Genomic DNA, 27,680 nt, shown 5'->3' with positions numbered 1-27,680 from the left:
ATTATAGCCACCTTACAAAGGAAATAGTGCTCGAGAAATTCAAATCCTGTGAAAAGATATCTAAGGCTTTTCAATTTTCCTCACTCACTTCCAGAACTTTTAAAGAAATGAGTGCATGCAGTAGGAAGGGAATACTGGACCCCATCGAAACATAGTGTCATTTGTGGCTCTCATTTTACAAAAGATAGTTACATGTTTCAACCATGAGCCGAGAGACAGCTGCTGAAGGATGACGCTGTACCAAGTTTATTCAATTTTCCAGGCCATATGCAATGAAAATCCATCGGAGAAGACAACTTGTTGTTCAGACTGATGTCTCTTACAGAAGTGTGGGCCTTAGGAAAAAGGTAGGGCGATTGCAGATGAAACTTAAGCGGCGTGAAAAAAAAAAGGTGGAAACAATGGCAGAGTTGAGTACAGTGCTGAAGAAAATAATCTGTGTAAATGAAAACCTGGAAAGTGTTTTACAGGAATGTTTTAGTGGCTTTCCTTTAGACTTTATGGCTACCCAGCTGAAAAACAGGGCTGCAAAGAAGCAATCCAGGTGATAACGTTAACTAACCAAAAATTTGCCCTCACTCTGCGTTTATTTTCCCCTAGGGCATAGAGATTTGTACGCTCTATGTTTCTTTTTCTCCTCACCAGGATTCCTTGTGGTTGGATGTCATCAGTGAATTGTGAACCTGGCTATCTACAAGAGGTTTTCAACTACGTAAAACATAATACCAGTGACAAACGATACATTAAAGAGTGTCCACTTATTTTTGAGAGTATGTCAATTAGGAAGCAACTTGTGTGGAACAACAACAAAAAGTATATGCTGCCTATGCTGAGCTGGGCAACATTGTGAATATAGAGGCAGAAGAACAGGCTACTGAAGCTTTAGTTTTTCAGATAGTGTCATAGACTGAAAAGTTTAAGTGCCCAATTGCATATTTCTTTGTGAAGAAACTGTCCTCAGATTAATGACCGAATCTGTTTCCTGTAGGTGTTCTTGTGAGGGCAGTGAAAGGCGATGGTGCTGCTGTCAACATTCAGACACTGAAAAATCCTGGGTGCTCACTGAATCTGGAAAATTACTCCCCTTACTTCAAGCAACCTACCGATGACAGTAACTTTATTTTGAAGTTACATTATCTGCAAGAGTGTGAATCTTTAAAATTTGCCAATTCACTCTCTGGTTCACATGTAAATTTCTATAATATGAAAATGAATGTCTCTTTACCAGCCCAGACAAAGAGCTCCAGAGTTGCTGATGCCTTTGAATTTCTAGACAGTTCCCAGCCCCCAGATTTTCAGGAAGCCTCTGCCACTGTAGAATTCATCAGAATTATTGACGTGTCCAACTCTAGGAATGCTTATGCTAAGGGCTTGAAACAATCATTCAAAGATGAAGATGTAAATTATTGGACTGAATTTCTTATTTGTGCAGAAAACTTCCTTCAGACATGAAGGATTGATGGTGTGTGTGCGTTAGTACATCCACGAAAAACATTTGTGCTGGGATTTTTCATGTGCAAACATGGCGTTAGAAACCTCTCCCAGGAGTTTCTGTTTCGGGATACTGAATCTCTAAGATACTTTTTAACATAGAAACTCCCACAAGATCACTTATAACTCCTCTTTTCTTGCATCAGATCTAAGCTTGGTTGGAATAATAATCCCACAACAGTACAGTTCCAGCCTGCTCTGCGAAAAGTGTTGCTCAAGAACAATGTTGCTGCAGATTAATGTTACTGGAAGTGACAAGAGTGATGTAGAGGACACTGAGAAATTGACGTCTTTTGATGCTTTTGAATTTATGTACCATAAGAAGCAAAGTTCACTGGTGATAGTGCAAATACTACTTACTTTGAAGCTCTTGATTCAGCACTACTCAGTGAATACTAGGGTTATATTATTTACTATACATCGAGATATGTTGTGAAAAAGATTATGCAGATGTTAAGATGTGCTGAGTGCAAAGAACTTACTGCTGTTCCGTACATGTATCTAAATGATCACACTTATTGCAAGACTCCTTGTTGCAAGACTCCTATGAAGATTGACAGAGGTGGTTTGCTCCACCTATCTGCAGCAGTGTTCAAAATAGTGCAGCACACAGAAAAATGCTTTCATTTTCCTATAGTGAGATTTACCTTAAACTCAACCGTTTTTATGACAGGTTTATTAATTCTATTTGTTGTTTCTTTGGTGACTAAGCCAATGTATTTGGCAAAGCGCATACGCTAGTCTCTGCCATTGACTGAAGACATGCATGAGTGACAATTAATACAACGTATTGCTACTGTGTACCTTCAGATTATATTAAAGGCATACACACAAACAGCTGCTGCACAGGGTAACTATTCTGCTGGCATGAGGAAGCTAATTAAATTTGCCAATGAATGACATATGAATATATACTGAATGAAGTAAAACAATAAATAAAAATTAAAATTTATTGTTTACATGTTACTAATTTGATCACCTCCTTCCTTTCCCAAAATTACTGCCTGTTAATTGTTTACATAACAACCTGTTAAAACTGATTCGGGTTAACATTAAAGATTTTTCTCCTGTTAACAGTTGAAATCAGTAACAAAGGACTGTTTTAGCAGTTATACTGTCTAAAGATGTGTAAAGAATTTTTCTCGTTACCTGTAGAGAGAAATGCACTTTGCATCACGTGTGTTATCGTATGAAGTTCGCCACATATTTGATGAAGTAACTACAATAAGAAATTTTTCACGTCAATGTTTTGTTCGCTATATAGTTTCGTCACTCAGGAAATAAAAAGTGAGAAGTAAAAGCAGAAAATATTTTGCGCGAAGGTAAGACTTTAGAAGGTAGAAGGCAATCGCTAACAGTGAACTATAAACTAAAGGCACACAGTGTCATACAGTGTACATAAGTGTTAATTGTATTTTTTCCATGCAGCAAAATTTCACACCTTGCCCCGATGTAACATGGCGACTGTAACGTCACGGGTTACAGCTTCGCAAGGTGTAATCGTGAAGTGAGCCACGGCCGAGACAGTGGCATGGCAAGAATGATGAAAATTTATCTTTATCGAGAAACTGATTTTATCATATGGTTTTCATTCAGAAAGAGAAATATTTTTGACTGGTTTGATGATGGCTTCATAATGAGCCAAGAATTAATTTTCTTTGCTTTAATTGCGTGCAAGCTGATGTCTGCACACCATTATAACAATTTAATATCCAACACAGAACTTTCCCTTTCCTTAATTAGGTAACATTAGTAACAATACATATTCTATTAATGTAACCTTTTGCAATGTATGATGAACATGTATATATTGGAATGATTCTACGCACATGACGCTATTCAACAAATAACTTTAAAATATTTTCAGGGTTTGTCATTTCTTCACAATTCTTGATTATAATGAAGAATATTTTTGTAAAAGACTTTTCTAATTTGCCAATACATTTTTTGAAAGGAAGCCGCATTAACGTTATTTACCTAGTCATCATCCATTTCCCCTTTTTTGTCATTCACTAGATATCGTTTCACAATTGATATTCAAAATGCAGACACAGTACGTGGACTCATTACATATGGAGTTCACGTGTAGCTAGTTTGCCGCCCAGTAAATGAGACGAAATGAGAGGCGCCTTTTTAGTGGCTTTCAATAGCAACAGCAGCAATAATTGCCATAGAGCAGTTGCCCGAGCGGTATTCATTGCTAAGCCAATATATATATATCAGACAATCCAAGCAAAGCAATTGCCAACGTAAAATCAATAAATAGAAACTATCAGTAAAACTAAGAACTGTGTTTGAAAATAAACTTTCACTGGGCGACATCTCCTTAAGGGACAGGCTTCGTGGATTTTTTTTTAATTTTGTAGTCAGATCTAGGTGATCTTAGCTCAACGCTCTCGTCTGCGATAGCCTTTAGTAAATTTCTGCTGCATGTGTGCCTCATATGTAGTATCGCTGCGCTATTACTAACCATTTGGGTATTCTTTTGTCAGTGTAGTGTGAATAGTTTCGATTTTACAGTTTTCTACACTTGCTAAAAATATATCTCGCCAATATACCTAATGATCAAAGATAAGCTAGGTCTAGAAGCACGAGCAACCAGCAACCTCAGAATCAGAATTCTTCAGTCCCCACTGCAACCATGTCTTCTGATGACTTTAGCAGATAATCGCTGTATATGAAAGCCTGACGTAACAATGCTTTTCACACGAACAGTCAGCTTTCGCTCAACACAGACACGTTACAGAGTAGTGTATGCACCATCTTTTCCACCTTGAACATTTCATTCCCAGGCGATTATCGCGATTGTAAAGCGACAAACGAGGATTCTGTCCCAACAGACACCGAATGTAATCAGATGATGCTAGATTTTGCAATGGCAAATTGTGCCACGGAGAACACAAACAAACAATCAATTCCACCACCCGCGAATGCGACACATTCCATACATAGCAGCGACGTTGAGCCAGTATTATAACAAATATTAAAACAGTAAGAAGAATTAAAAACACATTTCACTACTCAGTTTCACAAATTTACCAAGAAACAGAAGGAACGCATTAAATCTTTTGAAACGAACTTGGAGGAAATTTCTGGTGCAATTCAGACAATGACAGGAGAAATCACAGGACAAATAAGTAATGACATTAAACCAGAACTGACGAATTCAGCAAATCGAATCGAGGAGATTTCCAATACTAATACACATTTAGATGAACACACCACGCAGAGCCGCGAGGGGTAGCCATGCGGTCTGGGGCGTCTTGTCACGATTCGCGCGGCTCCCTCCGTCGGAGGTTCGAGTCCTCCCTCGGGCATGGGTGTGTGTGTTGTCCTTAGCGTAAGTGAGTTTAAGTTAGATTAAGTAGTGGTTAAGCTTAGGGATCGATGACCTCATCAGTTTGGTCCCATAAGATCTTACCACGAATTTCCAGTTTACGTCACGCCGAGAGACAAATTAATAGAAGACAGATTCAAGGACCTCACCACCAAATACACTACGGATAAAGCACAGATCATGGCAAAAATCAACAGAGGACTAGTTACAAAATTACGAGAACAATCGCAACTACAAGCACAACAAATATAACAATTAGGAGAAGAGGCAGAATCAGTACACACATTAACGAAATACTTGGACTTGAAAACTAAGAACAAACACACTCTTTAAAGGAATAGGTAGGTGATATTTTTCACAGAACTTCACAAATTAATTTAAATTCCAACACTCACATTGACGATACACATACGATTTGAGCAATTCAAGAAGGACAGGTGGCTACAAAAGATAAGCAAAGACGTGAAGTTAACAGACTTATTGCTCAGCTCACTGATGTACAAAAAAGACTAACAACAAAAGACACCGTACATGACTTTGGCAGACAATATCTCAGTTGTGCGCAGGAACAAGTATACGCAGATCATCCAGGCAGACGTGCTAGAGAAAGAGATTACTCAAACAGAAATGAATTCTCAAATACATATTTCAACAGGCATGACAAATGTGGGACACAGGAACACGAAAGTTTTGATTAAAAGTGCTTCCTCTCTATTCGAAAGTTCAAAGTTTTACGAATGATTTGCATCAGTTGGACTGGGTTCAGCAATTTAGCTTCTCTCTACTCCTAACTGGTCGGTCACACACAAAACTGAATTCGTTTGCAGTTTTTTAGAAAGTGAATCTGCCACACGAATGCGACCCATCGCTAGACAGCGTTACTCAGTAGAAAAATTTCTAAACACATTTCTCGCCGTATAGTGATCAGAAGTGACACACACGGAGTAAAGGACAAACTAATGAGCTTACCCAGTTTTGAAAATTCTCGCTTTGCAACATCGACTGAATTTTTCGAACACGTACTACAACAAAATCAGCATTTGACGGAACCATACAGCCCTTCTGCTTTAATACCGCGTTGCATTTCGAAATTACTCAGATCGTGTGACTGTGAAAACATGTGTGTGCGAAGCACAGAACAACTGTTACAGTGATGCTTTAGCAAAAGATTTTGCAGAGAACCCGAGAAAATTTTGGTCTTATGTAAAACGGCTAAGCGGGTCTAAGGCTTCCATTCACCCCCTTGTTGACCAGTCTGATGTGGCAGCTGAGGATAGCAAAACGAAAGCCGAAGTTTTAAATTTCAGTTGAAGATATCGTTCACAAAGAGGAATTAAACAAACATACCGTCATTTGATCACCGTACAGACTCCCGTATGGGCGACTTAGTAATAAGTTTGCCTGGCACAGAGAAACAACGGAGAGATCTGAAAGCAAATAAATCACCTGGTCCGGGTGGAATCCCAATTCGACTTCACAAAGAGTACCCTACGGAACTGGGCCCTTATTTAGCCCGCATTTATCGTGAGTCTCTCACCCAGCGCTAAGTCCTAAGCGATTGGAAAAAAGCGCAGGTGACTCCAGTGTATGAGAAGGGTAGAAGAACGCACCAGCAAAATTGCAGACTAATATCTCTAACTTCGGTTTGCTGCAGAATACTTGAACATATCCTCAGTTCGAATACAATAAACTTCCTTTAGAGCGATTAGCTTATGTGCACGAATCAGCATGGTTATAGAAAGCATCGCTCTTGCGAAACCCAGCTTGCCCTTTTCTCACATGTTATACTGCGAACTATGGATGGAGGGCAACAGACAGATTCCATGGCTCTAGATTTCCGGGAGACATTTGACACTGCAGGCTGTTAACGAAGGTCGGACCATATGGAATAAGTTCACTGATACGTGAGTGGCTCGAAGATTTCTTAAGTAATAGAAGCCAATATGTTGTCCTCGAAGGCGAATCTTCATCAGAGACAACGATATCGTCAGGAGTGCTCCAGGGAAGTGTACTAGGACCGCTGTTGTTCTCTATACAGGGTGGTCCATTAACAGTGACTGGGTCAAATATCTCAAAAAATAAGCATCAAACTAAAAAAGCATCAAACGAAAAAACTACAAAGAACAAAATTCGTCTAGCTTGAAGGGGGAAACCAGATGGCGCTATGGTTGGCCCACTAGATGGCGCTCCCATAGGTCAAACGGATATCAGCTGCGTTTTTTAAAATAGGAACCCCCCTTTTTATTATATATTCGTGTAGTACGTAAAGAAATATGAATGTTTTAGTTGCACCACTTCCTTCGCTTTGTTACACACTCCTGGAAATTGAAATAAGAACACCGTGAATTCATTGTCCCAGGAAGGGGAAACTTTATTGACACATTCCTGGGGTCAGATACATCACATGATCACACTGACAGAACCACAGGCACATAGACACAGGCAACAGAGCATGCACAATGTCGGCACTACTACAGTGTATATCCACCTTTCGCAGCAATGCAGGCTGCTATTCTCCCATGGAGACGATCGTAGAGATGCTGGATGTAGTCCTGTGGAACGGCTTGCCATGCCATTTCCACCTGGCGCCTCAGTTGGACCAGCGTTCGTGCTGGACGTGAAGACCGCGTGAGACGACGCTTCATCCAGTCCCAAACATGCTCAATGGGGGACAGATCCGGAGATCTTGCCGGCCAGGGTAGTTGACTTACACCTACTAGAGCACGTTGGGTGGCACGGGATACATGCGGACGTGCATTGTCCTGTTGGAACAGCAAGTTCCCTTGCCGGTCTAGGAATGGTAGAACGATGGGTTCGATGACGGTTTGGATGTACCGTGCACTATTCAGTGTCCCCTCGACAATCACCAGTGGTGTACGGCCAGTGTAGGAGATCGCTCCCCACACCATGATGCCGGGTGTTGGCCCTGTGTGCCTCGGTCGTATGCAGTCGTGATTGTGGCGCTCACCTGCACGGCGCCAAACACGCATACGACCATCATTGGCACCAAGGCAGAAGCGACTCTCATCGCTGAAGACGACACGTCTCCATTCGTCCCTCCATTCACGCCTGTCGCGACACCACTGGAGGCGGGCTGCACGATGTTGGGGCGTGAGCGGAAGACGGCCTAACGGTGTGCGGGACCGTAGCCCAGCTTCATGGAGACGGTTGCGAATGGTCCTCGCCGATACCCCAGGAGCAACAGTGTCCCTAATTTGCTGGGAAGTGGCGGTGCGGTCCCCTACGGCACTGCGTAGGATCCTACGGTCTTGGCGTGCATCCGTGCGTCGCTGCGGTCCGGTCCCAGGTCGACGGGCACGTGCACCTTCCGACGACCACTGGCGACAACATCGATGTACTGTGGAGACCTCACGCCCCACGTGTTGAGCAATTCGGCGGTACGTCCACCCGGCCTCCCGCATGTCCACTATACGCCCTCGCTCAAAGTCCGTCAACTGCACATACGGTTCACGTCCACGCTGTCGCGGCATGCTACCAGTGTTAAAGACTGCGATGGAGCTCCGTATGCCACGGCAAACTGGCTGACACTGACGGCGGCGGTGCACAAATGCTGCGCAGCTAGCGCCATTCGACGGCCAACACCGCGGTTCCTGGTGTGTCCGCTGTGCCGTGCGTGTGATCATTGCTTGTACAGCCCTCTCGCAGTGTCCGGAGCAAGTATGGTGGGTCTGACACACCGGTGTCAATGTGTTCTTTTTTCCATTTCCAGGAGTGTAGATAACGCTGTAATAATCACAAACGTATAAGTACGTGGTATCACGTAACATTCCGCCTGTGCGGACGGTATTTGCTTCGTGATACTTTACCCGTGTTAACATGGACCGTTTACCAATTGTGGAAAAGGTCCATATCGTGATGATGGCTATTGTGATCAAAATGCCCAACGGGCGTGTGGTATGTATGCTGCTCGGTGTCTTGGACGACATCGTCCAAGTGTCCGGACTGTTCGCCAGATAGGTACGTTATTTAAGGAAACAGAAAGTGTTCAGCCACATGTGAAACGTCAACCACGACCTGCAACAAATGATGATGCCAAAGTAGGTGTTTTAGCTGCTGTCGCTGCTAATCCGCACATCAGTAGCACACAAATTGCGCGAGAATCGGGAATCTCAAAAACGTCGGCGTTGAGAATGCTACATCAACATCGATTGCACCCGTACCAAATTTCTGTGCACCAGGAATTGCATGGCGACGACTTTGAACGTCGTGTACAGTTCTGCCACTGGGCACAAGAGAAATTATGGGACGATGACAGATTTTTTTCATGCGTTCTATTTAGAGACGAAGCGGCATTCACCAACAGCGGTAACGTAAGCTGGCATAATATGCACTATAGGGCAACGGAAAATCAACGATGGCTGCGACAAGTGGAACATCAGCGACCTTGGCGTGTTAATGTATGATGTGGCATTATGTGAGGAAGGGTAATTGGCCCCCATTTCATCGATGGCAATCTAAATGATTCAGTGTATGTTGATTTCCTACGTAATGCTCTACCGATGTTACTGTTCAAATGTTCAAATGGCTCTGGGCATTATGGGACTTAACATCTGAGGTCATCAGTCCCCTAGAACTTAGAACTACTTAAACCTAACTAACCTAAGGACATCACACACATCCACGCCCGAGGCAGGATTCGAACCTGCGACCGTAGCAGTCGCGCGGTTCCGGACTGAAGCGCCTAGAACCGCTTGGCCAGCACGGCCGGCACCGATGTTACTACAAGATGTTTGACTGCATGACAGAATGGCGATGTGCTTCTAACAAGATGGTTGTCCAGCACATAGCTCGCGTGCTGTTGATGCGGTATTGAATAGCATATGCGCGAACATTACGGAAGGCGAACTACTCACTGTTGAGAGGTATGTCGTTACACGTATTGCCAAATGCATTGAGGTTGACGGACGTCATTTTGAGCATTTATTGCATTAATGTGGCATTTACTGGTAATCACGCTGTAGCAGCATGCGTTCTCAGAAATGCATGTATCACACTGGAACAACCGAAATAAAATGTTCAAACGTACCTACGTTCTGTATTTTAATTTAAAAAACCTACCTGTTACCAACTGTTCGTCTAAAATTGTGAGCCATATGTTTGTGACTATTACAGCGCCATCTATCACGAAGCGAAAAAAGTGGTCCATTCATATTTCTTTACGTACTTCACGAATACGTAATAAAAAATGGGGGATCCTATTTAAGAAACGCAGTTGATATCCGTTTGACCTATGGAAGCGCGATCTAGCGGGATAACCATAGCGCCATCTGGTTTCCTCCTTCAAGCTATACAAGTTACAAGTTTCGTTCTTTGTAGTTTTTTCGTTTGATCTTATTTCGTGAGATATTTGGCCCGGTCACGATCAGTGTACCACCCTGTACACATAAATGATTTGGCAGACAGGTTGGCCTGCAATCTGCAGTTATTTGTTGATGATGCTGTTTTGTGCGGTTAGGTGTCGAAGCTGAGTGACTGTAGGAAGGTACAAGACAACTGAGACAATGTTTCCAGTTGTTATGATGAATGGCAGCTAGCTGTAAGTGTAGAAAAATGTAAGTTAATGCGGATGAATAGGAAGATCAAACCTGTAATGTTCCCTTACAGTATTACTAGTGTCCTACTTGACACAGTCAAGTCATTTAAATATCTCGGCGCGTCGTTGCAAAGCGATATGGAATGGGACAAACATTTGACCCGGTCGGTTTAAAGGAAGACATCGAAGCAGTTCAGAGGCGAGCTGCTAGATTTGTTACCAGTAGGTTCGAAGAACACGTAAGTGTTACAGAGATGCTTCGGGAATTCCAATGGGAATCCCTGTAGGGAAGGCGACATTCTTTGCGAGAAACTCTATTGAGAAAATTTAGAGAACCGACATTAGAAGTTGAATTCCAAACGATTCTACTGCAGCCAACATACATTGCGTGTAAGGACCACGAAGATAGGATACGAGAAATTGGGGCTCATACGAAGGCTTATAGACAGTCGTTTTTGCCTCGCGAGTGGAACAGGAGAGAAAATGACGAGTAGTGGTACAGAGTACCCTCCGCCGTGCACCGTTCGATGGCTTGCAGAGCATCTATGCGGATGTAGATGTAGAATGTCATTGCTAACAGGACATTAGAAAGACAACATCAATGCTTTCCGTGATATCCAGCGATTACTATTCATATAACAGTAGACACTTGTCAGACAATGAGCTTAATTACGATGACAGACAATACAGTGGACGGCAGAGACGGCACTTCAGTCAAGGAGCCTATCGCTAGGACAATCACAGCCAACCACACGATCATTTTCAACCCGAATAAAATTACCTACGACATAGTCAGCCACTATTCAACTCACATAGAAACGTGAATAATGACCCAAGTCTGCAGTCGCATCAGCAAACACACAGTCACCATACCATCCAAATCACTCCAATTACAGGCCATATAATAACAGACACGGAGAAAATGACAGGAACAGAGACAGAGGGCAGGACAAATGGAACAGATCAGATAATGGAAATGAACAGCATTTTTCTTTAAAAAAATCTGACAGGTGATTTCATCCGAGGCAAGATAACTTAGGCAATTCATCACCGCAGTACTCAGTTCAAATTTTTGGTGTTCGTCCACCGAATCCCCGACATGGTAACACTCAGAGACGTGACAGCTTGCGACAACAATGAATAGAAATACAGCCTCCGGAGGATGCACTCGCACTGTCAACACAGAATATCTACTACTCATTCCACGAATATTATTACAAACATGATCAATATCGAAGACATGAGCAACACGTTATTACAAGAGAAAGAAGAAACTGAAGGAAACATGGCTCACACTGTTATTATCATACACGTAGCGAAACTCCCATCTCGCTCATCAGTGTCACAGATGTAACGAAGATAAAACTTGTCCAACTCTACCTTTGCAAAGTACGAAAGTAAGAGATGCTATTTCAAGAAGAGGAGTAGATGTTAAAACGCAAACACATCTTGATTTCACGTCCCATGGCCACATATTTTTTGCAAATTTCTTAATCGTTCGGCTACTTACAACCGAAGTTCTGCTTGGCATGGATTTCGTGAGTAGACACAAAGCTATACTTGAGTTCAATAGTTCTTACATTTCTGTTCGAAACAATGACACTATAATTACATTATATTTCGATCGCTGCATGACGAAAGAAGAACAAGGTGTTAACAGACTTCACTTTTATGCTTTACACAGAAATATGAACTGGTACTCATCTCTTTACACTAATACAGAAATTTTTCACATCAACGAAGACGACGGATCTGACCTAGATGTTTTCCAGGTAACTCACAACAAAGTAGATAAAGCTGAAGCCGCGAAAGATAGTGGAAAGCAATAACTACATTGCGTATTGCAGTCTCACCGCCACGTTTTTGATGACATTCCGGGTACAATTCGAGAATTTATGTGTGAATTTTAGGTAAAACCACATAGTGAATTCTTGATTCCACAACATAATACTGCGCTCGTTTGCAATAAAAAAAGTATAACAGGACACTGAACTTACGCTACTACAAGGTATCATCGAACCTGCAGTCAGCTCTTGTAACATCCTGCTTCACATTGTCGAGAAGAATGATAGTTCGCTCAGACTAGTGTTTCAATCCCCACAAATAAATGCAGTTATTGCTACAGAAACTGACAGACATCAAACATTGGGCTTATTAGTTGCACCCAAACTGTCGTAAATACTCAGCATTCTTGTTTTGGAAATCGCTACTAATTTTACAAACTACCTTTTGGTTTAAATATTTCTTCACCTGAATTCATTAGAGCTTTGAATATCATTCTTCCAAACTATCTGAAGGACAGAAACACATATTACGTCGATAATATCCTCGTTGCAGAGAAAACTTCCTGGGACCATAATTCTACTCTGAAATTAATGCCAGAAACCTTTCTAAACATGGCATTACTGTCAGTCTTGGCAAATCTGGATCTGAACAATCTCACATTAAATTTTTAGGACATATCACTTTGGGAACAGGCATTCTACCATATCCAGAGAAATTACAGGCACCTCTTGACATGCAAACTGCTAAAACAAATAATCAAATTTCATGAATTTTTTTCGTCGCTTCATTGATTGCAAAAGTCTTTGCGTTCCACGGTTACGCCAGTTAATACGTAAGAACACAGTTTAGAATTGGGATAAACATGGTCAAACAGAATTCGATAGTTCAGAACATACATTAATTAACGCATCATTACTTTTCCATCCTGACCTTTCTTGTGATTTTTGCATTGTCACAGATTCTTTTAAGACTGCACCTTATCTACAGTTCAGAAAATTGAAGAGAACAGTGTTAGAGTACAGAACAGTATTGCTTTCGTTAGCCGTGTTTTATCACCTTCAGAACGTAATGATTCAGTCACAGAACTTAAAGTATTAGCAGTCGTTCGGGCTTTTATAACTATCACTACTTCTAATTTGGAAAACTTACTAAAATCTGTATTGACCACCGTAGACAGCAATTTATAATGACCGCAAAACTTTCCCATAGACGTTTGGCTCTTTGGGCACTGCACCTGTAAGAATTTCGGTTAATCGCAACACACATTGTTAGCCCACAGAACTTAGTGTCTGACGCTCTTTCACAATCGATTGGTGGAAAACAACATGATACAGCAGAGTAATTTTGCCAAAACAACTTATCCCTTTTTTAAATACAACAGGCAGATTTTGAAAATTTCATCTCATCCACTGTGACCGACATTGCGAAAGAAGAAGACAAAAGATACGATTTCGAAAGATATCAGACAACGATAGTACGACAAGAACAGTATTCGACTGTGAGAAACTACTACTCAGTTGGGAGCAACACTCTGTTAAAACTATAGAATCCAAGCAGCTTTACTTCTCTGGTATGCATTCCAGAAAATCTAATAAACAAACTTACTTCGAATAGTCATCTCAGTTACGCTCGTTGTGGTGCAAGGAAATGTTTTCACATACGAAGTCCGGCTTCTTATTTCGTCAACATGGAGAAACGTCCTTGTCGTGTTCTTGCTACATGCAAACTTCGTCGGAAAACTAAACCACCCACTTTGCGCACATTTTTCCTAACATTCCAATAAAATTACGTCATCTAGCCGTAGTTGATCTCTACGGACCAGTCCGAACAACAAAACAAGGGATTTCTAACATGTCATTACAATAGAGTAAACTTCTAAATTTGTTTCTTTCATTCCTTTACGAAATGCAACAGCCAAAACAGTATCTGCAGCCATTATTAAGAATTTATTAATAGAAGCAGGTGATGCAAACTAAGTAATTTCTGACAATGGACCACAATTTCGATCTAGTTTTTGGATTCACATTTTGAAAAGTAGAAAAATTCGACGTATCTTTATTTCCTGGTACCACGCATAATGAAGTCCCACAGAATGTGTAATGAAAGAATTATATATATTATGTAGATTGAATTGTCACAGGAAACATACTGAATGGGATAAATACATACACATTTTTCAGGAAATCATAAATTATTTGCCAGACGACTCCACGTTGCTTTTTCATTATTTAGTGTTGAAAAACAAGCTGCCACCAGATCCCGTTAGAGAAATTATTCATTTTCCACAGCAGTGTCAGATGAGGAAATTTTATTTAGGAAAACGGAAGGTTTTATACATTTTTTGTCACATTTACTTCTTATGCTATTCCGTTTTGCTATTGGTAAGGAAAAGCGTGTTCTGGGAGGTGTTTTTATTTACAGTTTTGAAGACAGTATTTCATGGACACTTGTTTGTTAGGCTTAGGTAGAATTTCCGTAAAATTTTCCATTTCTTACATCTATGACTATTAGAGAATGTTAGATTTTGTACTATTTCGCTCACATCAGGTATTATGTGCCTTTATTCTTGCAGAGAATGATCATACGTTTGCTAAAAATGCACATTTTTGTACCAGTTTAACTTAAGACATCATCGAACATGTATGCTGTCTACTAGTGAAGTTTTCTTTTTTGGAGGAGATAATGTCTAATATTTGGCAGAGACAGACTGAATCACAACTTTCTCTATGACGCGAGCGTCTATAGATATAAAGTGTTTGCTGTGTTTAGAGTTGCAGATGGATGACTGAAGTAGATAATTTTCTGTTCGATGACCAATGTTTTAACAGAATAGGACAAGGTGTCGTTATGAGCTGAGAGTCATAAGGAATTTTTTTACTAAGTAGAAATGACGATGTTGAAATATGTATGTTATGAATAGAGACAATGATGATGATTAAGAATATTCTTTGACTAGTATTTTATCCATCCTCAGCAACTGTAGTTGTATATAACGAAATAACAAAAATCAATCACACAAAAGAAATTTAATTTCTTTGCTGGTTTTAGTGCCCTTCTTCAGAAGGTTATTCCTATCGCATTATTTGCGAGTGTCAACAATAAGATGGATTTTGCTGTATGCATCTTATTGTTCACACTCTCAAATAATGCGGTAGGAATAACCTACTGAAGGAGGGCACTAAATGCTTGAAACCGGTAAAGAAACTAAATTTCTTTTATGCAACTGGTTGCTTATTATTTAGTTTTAGATCACATGATTAAAGATTTTTCCAGCAAAACACGTATAGGAGTATAAAGTTATGTTATGATATGTTGCTATGTGGTTACGTAGGGTGTTGTTGCCCTGTTGGAGTTGAATGGTGTCAACCAGGTGGCCTGTATGTAATTGTTCCAAGCATCACAATTGGAATAACAAATCCAAAGAGTGTGCCAGCAAAAACAGACGTGAGGAAAGTAAGTCGTCTACAACGTTTGTAGGTGGCGAAATAGCAGGTAGTGTTTCAGTGCCATAGCGTATAGAAATACCTGAATAACTAATCCAGTGGGGACTTGAGTGACTGTACGTTGGGTGAGGTCAGAAACCAACTTCAGGCGAGCCATGAAGTCAGCTCTAACGACCGGTTCAGTGGCTGTGGCGCAAAGGAAGTTACATTACAATTGTACACAGGGGGCTAAGTCGATTATGAGAGTAGTAGATCTATGAACCTAGATCATGGAAGTATTAGCAGCTCGTACAGCAGTCAGCAGTGTGCCAGAAGATGGAGGATCCAAGGTGTAAGAGAATACACTCACAACAAAACCAGTGTCCACGAGATAAACCCTTCCTGTTGTACAATCATTAAGACATAACATGTGTGAGCCAGGCAGCGTTCGAGGTAGTGGCAAACTACGTGGAGATTGGGTGGCTCGATATGTCGCAACTGTCTGGCGCGCTCTCGTCAGGCTGGTATGTCAGTTTTGGTAACGACACAGTGGCTTCCAGTTCCGGGCTTGCACGCCGAAATGTGTATGAAACGAGCAGTGGTGCACCTGTGATGGGGTGCTTCTTACGCAGTGAGTTGGTCCACTTTCTGTGTTGCTGCCGAGCGTGACAGTATGTCGGTTGAAAGTAGTCGAGTGTGACCAGCTGCGGTTGGCGAAAGTGCTGGTAGGGGTAGGTGGTCGGCAGATGGTGCCGTGTGCAGCACTGCACTGCACGTGCGTTGACTGGACAGCGTGGATTCTTTCAGGAATGATGCCTTATTTATGCAGTTATTGTACGTCTTGATTCTGTGAAGTGAGGGCAACATGTTTGGTTATCGGGCGATCCTCACAGACCTGGAGTGACGACTGGAAGTACGGTTTAACCTTGAGTAACCAGAGAGACTATACCGTAACGTCAGACCATACAGCATGGTTCACGATTGCGCTGAGCCTGTGCTACATTTGCGAGGGAGTCTGTGAGCCTAGTTCTTCGTAACAGATGACCTGTGTCAGCTGCAATTCTGGTGAAAAAGATAGGTGCTCGAATGTATACGGTACACTCCACTGTTGTGTACTTGTCACAAGCTGGAGGATAGAGAATCACGTCGTTCATTAAGTTGCTGTTGTCGCCTAGGTGTGCATTCAACGTCACGATATTCGCCTGATTATCAAGGATACCATTATGCTGCATTGTTAACTGCACAGAAGCGAACCATGCCTCGACATGGAGGGAGTCGAACCCTGGTAGCTGGATTCTGTGGAGCTAAGTTGGTGTATCGTAGGATCCTCGTTGAGAAACTGCGGTGTATGGTACAAAAGTCTGGTAGTCTGAGCCTGTACCTGGGCGTCGTCCCTGTGGGGGCATAGTAATAACTTCAGGGATGCGAACCATAGAGGTGTGTCCTTCATCGGATGATAGGTCCTGCCAGGTTGTAGGTGTGCCTTGTGAAACGTCGCATCGTATCCAGTGTTTATGGCTGCTGAGGCGCGTGTCAGCAGTGACCTCTGTTTGTCAGAACGGCTCGTGGCGTACGGTGACCAGCGCAGGGGGCAGGGTGCAGAAGTCGAGCAATGTCGGTAGTCATTGGCTCAAGCTGTTCATGATGCAGGAACCAGTATGGCTGGCGTTGCATTGTGGCCAAAGTAAACGGATCCTGGCAAGCCGCAGAAGATGCGGATGTTCAGAGATTCGCAGCTGCGAGACACTCATCACGAAATGGATTTGACAGGGATGAACTTGCCAAGAAGTGACTGTCCACAGTCGTGGCGTCCGATGTGAACTCAGTCTTAATGTAGTCCGAGAATGGGGAATGATATGGGTATTGTTGAGATGTACACTGCACGATGTCTGTCGCAATAGGCTCTTGTGAGCCACTGAAGTTTGTACACTCTCAGAGGAAAGAATTGTCCGGTGCATCTGCGACGTTTGTGAATAGTTCCTTCCTTTCATGTTGCCGTCGTGTGATAACCGATCAAGACAGTGTTATCGGGCAGTCATAAATACAGGAAGTACACAGAAACTACCCAGTCACGAAAACTCGTCGGAGAAGTAAACTCGGAGTCACGAATATAGGCATGGATATCGTTAGTGGTATAAAGATAGACATACTAGTAATACAGGCAATTTATTCCATCACTAGATATATGCATCTACACACGTCGAGATCAGAGACCAGACTAAAACGTCAACGATACTGCTTCACTACGCCTTCACTCCAGACGAGTTAGTATTGCTATGGGACAGAGCCCTTTAACTCATAATTTTAAGGAGCATGTATGAACATCTATTTCTGGACTTTAAAATGAACCAAAACTCTATACTGGCCAGTACTACTAAATTATGTACCCATTTTAATCAAACACCCTGGTGGCATGACGTCTTTCTTTGATTTTGTGGTGGCTGTGATGCCTACCCAGAAGAAAATTTGAGTAATCGCTATAAGATGAACATAAAGAAAAGGAAAGCAAAATCAGTGGTGTGCAGTCTAATTACATCAGGTGAGGATCGGCGAATAAGGATAGGAAATGGTGCTAAAGTAGTAGATAAGTGTTGCTGTTTGGGTAACACAGAAAACGAAGATGATCGAAATAAATGGTACATTGGCATATACGAGGAAACAATTTCTGTGTCAACACTGGATATAAATTCAAGCTGCAGAAAGCCTGTTCTGAAAGTGTTTGCTTAGAGTTTAGCCTTATACAGAAGTGAAACAATGACGTAAAGCAATACAGGCAAGAGAAGAATGAAACATTTCACATGTGGTTTTGCAGAAGGACACAGAAGGTGAGATTCAATAGATCGAGTAACTAATGGAGGGATACTAGGGGAATTAAGGAGAAAAGACCATTATGACAAGACTTCACTATAAGGAGGGAAAGATAGATATATCACTCCCTGAAGCAGTAAGAAATAATTAATTTGGTATGAATCAAAGTGTTGGGAATAATAAAAATGGTTCAGATAGTTCTGAGCACTATGGGACTTAACATCTGAGGTCATCAGTCCCATAGACTTAGAACTACTTAAACCCAACTAACCTAAGGACATCACACACATCCATGCCCGAGGCAGGATTCGAACCTGCGACCGTAGCGGTCGCTCGGTTCCAGACTGTAGCGCCTAGAACCGCACAGCCACTCCGCCCGGCTTTCGGACAGAAGATTACCACCAGAAACGCAGGTGACTTTAAGAAATGTATTTTGAATGTTTTTCAGCAACAGAAGTAAAAGTTAAAACAGAAAGTTCGTCGTATACAGTATGTCAGACAAACCGTGTGTGTGTGTGTGTGTGTGTGTGTGTGTGTGTGTGTGTGTGTGAAGATACTGTAGAAAACTTCTAGTTTTCGTGGGTAGAGCGAAAAATTAAAGGGACATTGGGCCAGAGGCAGGATCATCTTTCGGCACTAAGTGTAAATATGTAAATAAATAGAAAGTACATTAGATTAGTTAGTGAAGTATGATGCACATTATGTTTCTTATGTGTGAAATTTTGATATATGAACTAGGTGCGTGTCGGAACTTTTTTTGCGTAGTAGATTATGTGTATGTGTTAATGAAAGTTCTAGTTACAGGAAACAGCAGGGAACGTGGTGGGAAAATAACAAGGAGTGAGCAATTGGAGGCGATGCTAAAAAAGAAGGAAACATCCTAAAAGAAGGAAATGATGAAAGATGACCGAAAAAAAGAACAAATGGATCAGAAGACAGTAAAATCCCTGCAGAAGAGGAAAGTTTGTCCACAGATGAGTTCTTTGTACTAAGAGTATCGGATCTTTTGTTTACCAACAGTGTGATATTTCTGGCTTTAGTGACCATCATATCTAGCCTCTTTCCTCAGAGCAGAAGAGGTTGCATCATTGCGCATGTGACGTAATCAGTGGGGTGAAGTACCAGTAGCAGAAAGTAACTTTCTCGTGGGAAAGACTGCCAGAAATGCAGGCTATCAATGTGACTGGCTTATACATTCAGAGGCTGCACACCAAAATACTATCTTTCATTAATATTTTAATAACGAAGCATTTAACTTGCTAAACACTCTGTAAAATGTATCTCCAAATAGGAAGCTATCGCCTACTTAATTCGAAAATCAAAATTACTCGGTAAACTAAAAAAAAAAATTAAACGAAAAGGCAGACGAAACTCTTTGGGTGTTTTCGGAGCTCCGTCTAGATGGGGACTCCCAAGTGATGTAGTGGCACAGGCTAATCAAATTACAAGGGGCAGTCATGATAGACAGACGTGTTGTCCCGCGAGAACAGTTACGTTTCAGCTTTATGAAAATTCATTAAAATATTACATCAGAAAGTGCAGTAATTCGGGACAGACGTGTTTTTCGGTGCAGTCTATTATGTGTCAGTTTTATATACATATTAATTAGATCACTTTCAGCATACTTAACACGTAATCAGTTAAAGGAGCAGCAAGGCAAAGTTTGTAATTATGTTAATAACGTGTGGCTTGTAAAATGCAATGAATAATACACACACCAAAAAAAGTTTTGCATCACCTCGGTTACGAGAGTTCCGAAACCTGTAGAGAAATTTGGAATAGAGATTAACATAAACATCATTTCCGCCCTTTTCATTCCTCATGAAAACCACACATTGCATGTTGTACCACCATAGAGCGAGACCTTCAGAGATGGTGGTCCAGAATGCTGCACTCTGAGACGCCTGGACACTTCCCTCGTTGAGAGCCCTTCCTGATGCAAAGTAACAATGCGATCGCGAGCTAACCGCGGAATTGACCGTCTAGGCATGGTTTAAATATAGACAACATGAACCGTGTACATCCTTCCTAATGGAATGATTGGAACCGATCGGCTGTTGGACCCCCTCTTTCTGATAGGCATTGCTCACTCATGGTTGTTTACATCTTTGGGCGAGTTTAGTGAGATCTGTGAACAATCAAAGGGACAGTGTGAGTGATACAATATCTACAATTGACGTCTATCTTCAGGAGTTCTTGGAACTGAGGTTGTAACACCATAGCTCTAATGCTGTACTGACTTTTTTTTTCATTTAATATTACATCGGTAAGCTCCTGTAATTGTCTTTGATTGAATAGATAACACAAAATTGTATACTCTTTTCTTTGTTAAAACTTTGATGTCGTGGTTTGTTTCAATGCAAAGTAGTGTATCTGAAATTTATATTCTTTGTCCCATTTGGATGGAACAAAACTTACTGTATATGATTGTAATTTTGTGTGAATAATTTTTTTGTAGAGTGTCAATATGTGAAAATGTTCTGTTTTATTTAATGTATTTGTTTGCTGTTATGTAAATTGATGATCCTCACTTAGGGTTCTTAGTTAGTTTGTATGTAAATGGTGTAGTGGTTCCCCTCAGGAACGGAACTGTGTAGCGCGCGCAAATTGTGGTTGGCATAGGTGGAAAAGGTGGAACTGATAGTCAGTCGGGGACGAGCCAGCAGTCGGGGACGAGCTAAGTAACCGATGCATATTGTGATGGTTCCGAGGGAGGCTTTTTCTGCTACTTTCCAATGCCTCGGATGGATGGATAAATAGCTGGAACTATTCTGGAATTTGTATTTATCATCGCCACCAAGAAATGACAGAGTCCAGCAATTCTACCTGCAATTCCACCTACCAACATGCAGTTGCCACCACATTGCGCAATCATTGCAAAGTAATACTACAATGATGTACAGTGAAGGATCAGCTTAATGGACGTGCTAATGTGATGAAATATAAGGTAATTTGTATCTGAATTTATGTACCTACCTTGATTTTCTCCTCATCATAACACCTCTCAGGTTCCTCTCCGTTTGAGCTAAAGTGATATCCGAGTGTCCTTACTAAAAGAAATTAAAGCCTAGAGTTTTGCTAATTAATGCCTCTTGAACTTAGTAAAAAGAAAGTTAAAGTTAATGTGGCAATAGAGTGAGTTATAGTAAATGTTGTTTGCTGAAAATATTCCTATTAAAACTGCTTATTAAAGTGCTGTTGCCAACTTCAATATTAAAATTTCATAAGACTGAGGCTTATAAGGCAAATGATCACATTATTGTCTGTAGTAAATTCTAAAAGGTGAGTCAGTTTCTTGCAATTTGGTCAGTATTGTGTTTCGCTGTAGTAAAAGTGAGAAAGCTGCAGTTGTGAAACAATATATATTCATGTATGCTAAGTGTTTGTGTATCTTGTGTATTAGAAGTGCATGTTAATAGTAATGTTATAAAGACCATTCACTTTAAGTAAGCCTGAAAGTAATAGGGTGTTTCGGTATCTCTTATAATTTAGCAAATAGTTTGTGCTGCTCCAGTTGTTAGCTTCAATCTTAAAACATATGTGTGTCAGAGTTCATTGCACTCGCGTGTGGCTAAGTCTAGGTTGTGTTTATCCACTAAAATTACTAATAAATATTTTCTTGAACGAGAATGTTAATCATTCTCTTGCCTAGTTAGGCTGGCGACCATTTTCTTTATCCATTAAACAGTGCAGATAGGCAAAATTCCGTTTGTTACTGTTCAAATATTTACGTAATTCTGACTTTCATTTCCGATAAGCCACCTCCGTTAGGAACAACACGGTCAACTTAACAAAATTCCTCTCAGAGGGTAACACTGCTCTGTTGCTTTGTGCCATAGTTGCTTTTACAAAATAGTTCTATGTCACAACCTGTTTCTAGCATTGAGGTTATGGTACAGTAGTAGCAGACAGGAGTGTTATGAGGTGATGCAAAACTTTTTTGATGTGTATGTTTTTAACTCGCAGTTTCTCGTTTTCTGATAAAATAAATTCGAGTAGCATCTCTGGGAAAGGAGTGAACTGACTTCGTATCTCAGTAACAACAGTTTCTCGACGAGCCTCAAGACATCGGATCTACGATCTAAGGCTGCTGCCTGCACAAGGAACATCTTAAGAAGGCTGTGGGTTGGTCAAATATTTAGAACTATAAGCATTTTACTCAGAGTGGTGAAAGCAATTTGGCATCTAAGTGCTGGCAGAGCTTTCCACCGTACTGGAAGTAGGTGGCAGTGAGCACACGTCGGAACAGTGCCACAGTGTCTTCGTCAATGTGGCTGCCTAGTAATGTCAAGGAGTCCTCCAGCGACTCCTGTGTGAAGAGAGACGTAATGTGAAAACTGACTAGGAAGTCACCCTTGTCCACATGTATCCCTTGATGCACCTTCCCAAACTCAGTTGAATTGTTGACGTGATGTGTGCAGTGACCCACGAGAGGTTTCAGCCAATGCATCAAGTGTTTATCTGTCCCATATGTCGGTGAATTTATCTTTTCCTCTGTTGTACGTAATGGAACTTTTTTCTTGGGTATCTTGGGGAGGCCATGTAGCCATGGTGGTATCGGTGCTCTGGGGTAGAGCCACATGACCAAATCTTTGTTCATTCATGAGTTGTTTAGGAGTGAGGGGGTCTTCTTAATCGCAACTGGTGTAGGATACTTTCGTGCTGGCTGGGTCTTGTAATACCATCTCAATCTTCTGCCAATTGTCAACTGATCGTAGCTGTGCCGTCACATTGCCTTTGTCAGCTGCTAGGACGACTCTGTCTTCTCAGATGACACGTATTGCCCTGCAGCCTGATGAGGAGATATTAGTTATCGGGATTTTTGCTTTGTTAAGCACACTGCATGTCTCCCTTCTCAACTCTTCGCCGGTGTGAGAGCGAAGCCCCGAAATTGCTTACTCGACGCCGATGAAGATCTCCCGCTTGGGAAACGTCTTTGAAACCGGTGCAATATTTAATACTTTTGACAGCACAGATGCTATAGCCTCATACAGTTCCTCTCCGGTCAGACTGATGGTGGTCCTCGAATTCTTGGTGTGGATTTGCAGGATTACGGTTTAAAACTGAGTTTTGCATATGATGTAGCGCTAACAAAAGTAGGTCAAGAGCTCTCTGATGTGAAAGGGGCGAAGGCAGCAAATAGAATACACAGGTGGCACCAATACGCGATGCCAGGGCCCTCCGACACGCCGTTAGTCCGCCCCCTCAGCCCCAGAGTACATTATGATACTAAACTTTGGCAGACAGGTATACAACGTATATAAGAAATTACTTCCACTAGCAATGTTGACAACGATATCAATAATACACAAGTCACAAACGGTCAGAAACTCATATTGTAGAGTGAAGGAAAGTGATTATATCTGAGTAACGGTTTTTATAAAAAGGAAGCAAAACATTATTAGTGTTCGCTCAATGTAGCTTTGAAATGCATCTCAATGTCTAAGATAAAACAAGGTAATGCAGTGGTCAAAATTAAAGAGTAAATGATCAGTATATGAGGAAATACGTGAAGCATGTAACACTAAATGTGACGTAATTATGAAATAAGACTTACTAGGGAACATATGTAGTTAAAGACACTTTTGAAACAACGAGAAATGCTGCAGCATGAAACAAATGATACGGCGTCTAGACGCCTGTCAGATTGAATTATGAAAGATGATGCGCTGGGTAGCAGCGTGAGTCATGGACATAACGGTCATTAGCGACAGCTGGTTGCTAATGGGCAAGGACGTTTGGAGAGTGTTACGATGAATGTCCCCATAGTAAGCAAACAGTGGAAGTACTCAGATATATTCGTTTACATTCATGTATAAAGTAATCATGTGTGTTTCAGATTTTTTCGTTTGGATTTATTAAGAAACTGATTTCAGTTATTATGTATTGTTACATGAAATGGTACGAGTCCTGTAAGCTGACGTAGGAGATCGGAGGGTGGACTCACAGTTATTGAAACAAGGACTAGCTGAGGAAATCTGAAGTTACACTACGTGGAACCACACTTTAGTTAACGAAATCAAGCCTGTGTGTTACTGTTGTGGGTTATCTGCGTCTGTTTATCGCAGTTGTGTGAGTGCAGATTTGATACTTCGTGTCCATGTCCGTATGAAATACACATAAAAGTTTTTTTATTATATTAAGTGGACGACTGTATGATGCAAAACGGTGTTAAGATGTGTTTAAAGGAGGTAATGTGCCGATATATAAGTTATAATACGTGTGCAAAGACATCCAAATTTTTCTTGTTTATAAATTTAAAGGACCCCAATGTGCCGATAGGAAACGTAGATGTTTACTCTGTTAAGAGAAATTTCTGTTTGACGTATGGAAGTGTTGAATTATGTAAACTACGGCAACGGGAAGATAAAAAATTTAGGAAATTACTCTGTTAAGTGAAATGTCTGCGTGGCGTAAGGAAGTACTAAATCATGAAATTGACTGCAATGCGGTGGTATGTACGTGGTGACGAGAGTATAAAGACTTCTGAATGACGCAAATGTTTCCTTTTTTTGTTATGTCTCAAAGGACGGTAATGACCCAATATCAGAGTGATTTTCAAAATGTATTTTTTCATAAAATGTGTATTCCTAGCAGTAAATTAAATAATAGGTTAATGACATTGCCTACAACTTATAAGAGTGGAATATTTCAAATGCTATGTCTAACAATCAATTTTATATATACACACATTAAAAAGTTTTGCATCACCTCGGTTCCAAGAGTTTCGAAACGTGACCAGAAAATTGGAATAGAGATCAACATAAACATCATTTCCGCCCTTTCTATTGCTCATGAAAACCACATATTGCATGTTGTACCACTATACAGCGAAATCTTCAGAGGTGGTGGTTCAGACAGCTGTACACACCAATATCTCTAATACCCAGTATCACGTCCTTTTGCACTGATGAATAGCTTTATTCGTCGTGGTATACTATCCACAAGTTCATCAGGGCACTGTTGGTCCAGATTGTCCCACTCCTCAACGGCGATTCGGCGTAGATCCCTCAGAGTGTTTGGTGGGTCACGTCGTCCATAAACAGCCCTTTTAAATCTATCCTAGGTATGTTCGATAGGGTCCATGTCTGGAGAACATGTTGGCCACTCTAGTCGAGCGATGTCGTTATCCTGAAGGAAGTCATTCACAAGATGTGCACGATGGGGACGCGAATTGACGTCCATGAAGAAGAATGCCTAGCCAATATGCTGCCGATATGGTTGCACTGTCGGTCGTAGGAAGGCATTTACGTATCGTACAGCCATGACCACCAGCGGCGTACTTCGGCCTCACATAATGCCACCCCGAAACAGCAGCTAACCTCCACCTTGCTGCACTCACTGGACAGTGTGTCTACAGTGTTCAGCCCGACCGGGTTACCTAAACACGTCTCCGACGGTTGTCTGGTTGACGGCATATGCGACACTCATTGGGGAAGAGAACGTGATGCCAATACTGAGTGGTCCATTCGGCATGGGCCCACCTTCCCGTCGGATGTTCGAGTCCTCCCTCGGGCATGGATGTATGTGTTGCTTTTAGCTTAAGTTAGATTAAGTAGTGTGTAATTCTAAGGACCGATGACCTAAACAGTCTGATCCTTAGGAATTCACACACATTTGAACATTTTGAACATTTTTTGGGTCCATTTTCAGCGCCATGCATGGTGTCGTGGTTGCAAAGATGGACCTCGCCATGGAAGTCGGGAGTGACGTTGCGCAAATTGCAGCCTACTGCACACAGTTTGATTCGTAACACGACGTCCTGTGGCTGCACGAAAAGCATTATTCAACATGGTGGCGTTGCTGTCAGGGTTCCTCCGAGACATAATCCGTAGGTAGCGGTCATCCACTGCGGTAGTAGCTTTTGAGTGGTCTGAACGAGGCATGTCATTGACAGTTCCTGTCTCTCTGTATCACCTCCATGTCCGAACAACATCGCTTTGGCTCACTCCGAGACGCCTGGACACTTCCCTCGTTGATAGCCCTTCCTGGCACAAAGTAACAATGCGAACGCGATCGAAGCGCGGTATTGACCGTCTAGGCATGGTTAAACTACAGACAACACGAGCCGTGTACCTCTTTCCTAGTGAAATGACCGGAACTGATCAGCTGTCGGACCCCCTCCGTCTAATAAGCGCTGCTCATGCATGGAGGATTACATCTTTGGGGGGGTTTAGTGACATTTGTGAACAATCAAAGAGACTGTGTCTGTGATACAATATTCATAGTATTCAGGAGTTTTGGGAACTGGGGTCATGCAAAACTAAAATTTATCAAGCTTAATTATTTTCAAACTTATTTGTGTCTTCCCAATTTTTGGAAATCTCAGAAGAATGGGGGAATGCGATATTTCTGGCTTTAGTAGCTACCAGATTCTTTTCTAAGAGCAGTAGAAGTTGCAGCATTATGCGGTTGACGTAATTAGTAGTGCGAGATACCAGTAGCAGATGGTAGCTTTGTAGTGGGGAAGATCGCCTGAACCGTAATCTATCAATGTGATTGGCTAATATGTTCGGAGGCTGCACGTCAAAATGTTTATTTCCTTTTATTAACATTTTAATAACGATGTATTAAACTCACTTATCATTCTGTAATATGTGAATCCAACAGCAGGTTATCGCTTGCTTATTTCGAAAGTCTGAATTACGTATTAAACTGAAAGCAAAAGCTAAACGAGAAGGGAGACGAAGCTCTTAGGTTGTCTTCGAGCTCCACCTACAATGGGCTCCCAAGCGAAGTAGCGGCACTGCCTATGATGAACAGACGTGATGTCGTAAGAAAACAGTTGGATTTCAGTTTTATGTAAATTTATTACAATGTTTCGTTCGACGGGGTGATACGCCTGCTAAACCCGCTGGTCTGAACAGGTGATTAGGATTGTGGAAAGGGCCAAATAAGGTTGGGGTCAGTTTCACCTTAACATTGTAATTTAATATCACACCAAACTCCAAATCTTTCACGGCTGAAGGCCACCAAACAAGAAATCTTAAAAAAAAAAATCAACACTGTAATTTCAAGTGATTAAAGACACGCAGTTACAATTACAAATAAAATAATTAAAGTATATAATATATAAACAAGATGCAATACAAACGGCTGAAGGCCCACAATTAATTTTTCAAAATTAAAAAAAAACTATAACAATAAGTCTTAAGTTTTATTTGGCTGAAACGCACTAAAAGAAAAGATAACACAATGGCCATAATCTTTCAGCAAATATCCACTTGCCGGAATTCAAACTTACTTACACAAAACACAGTAAAACCAAGAATTTATCTTTTAT

The sequence above is a fragment of the Schistocerca cancellata genome, chromosome 4 (assembly GCF_023864275.1).
Source record: "Schistocerca cancellata isolate TAMUIC-IGC-003103 chromosome 4, iqSchCanc2.1, whole genome shotgun sequence".
NCBI lineage: Eukaryota > Metazoa > Arthropoda > Insecta > Orthoptera > Acrididae > Schistocerca > Schistocerca cancellata.
This window is presented reverse-complemented; position numbering follows the sequence as displayed.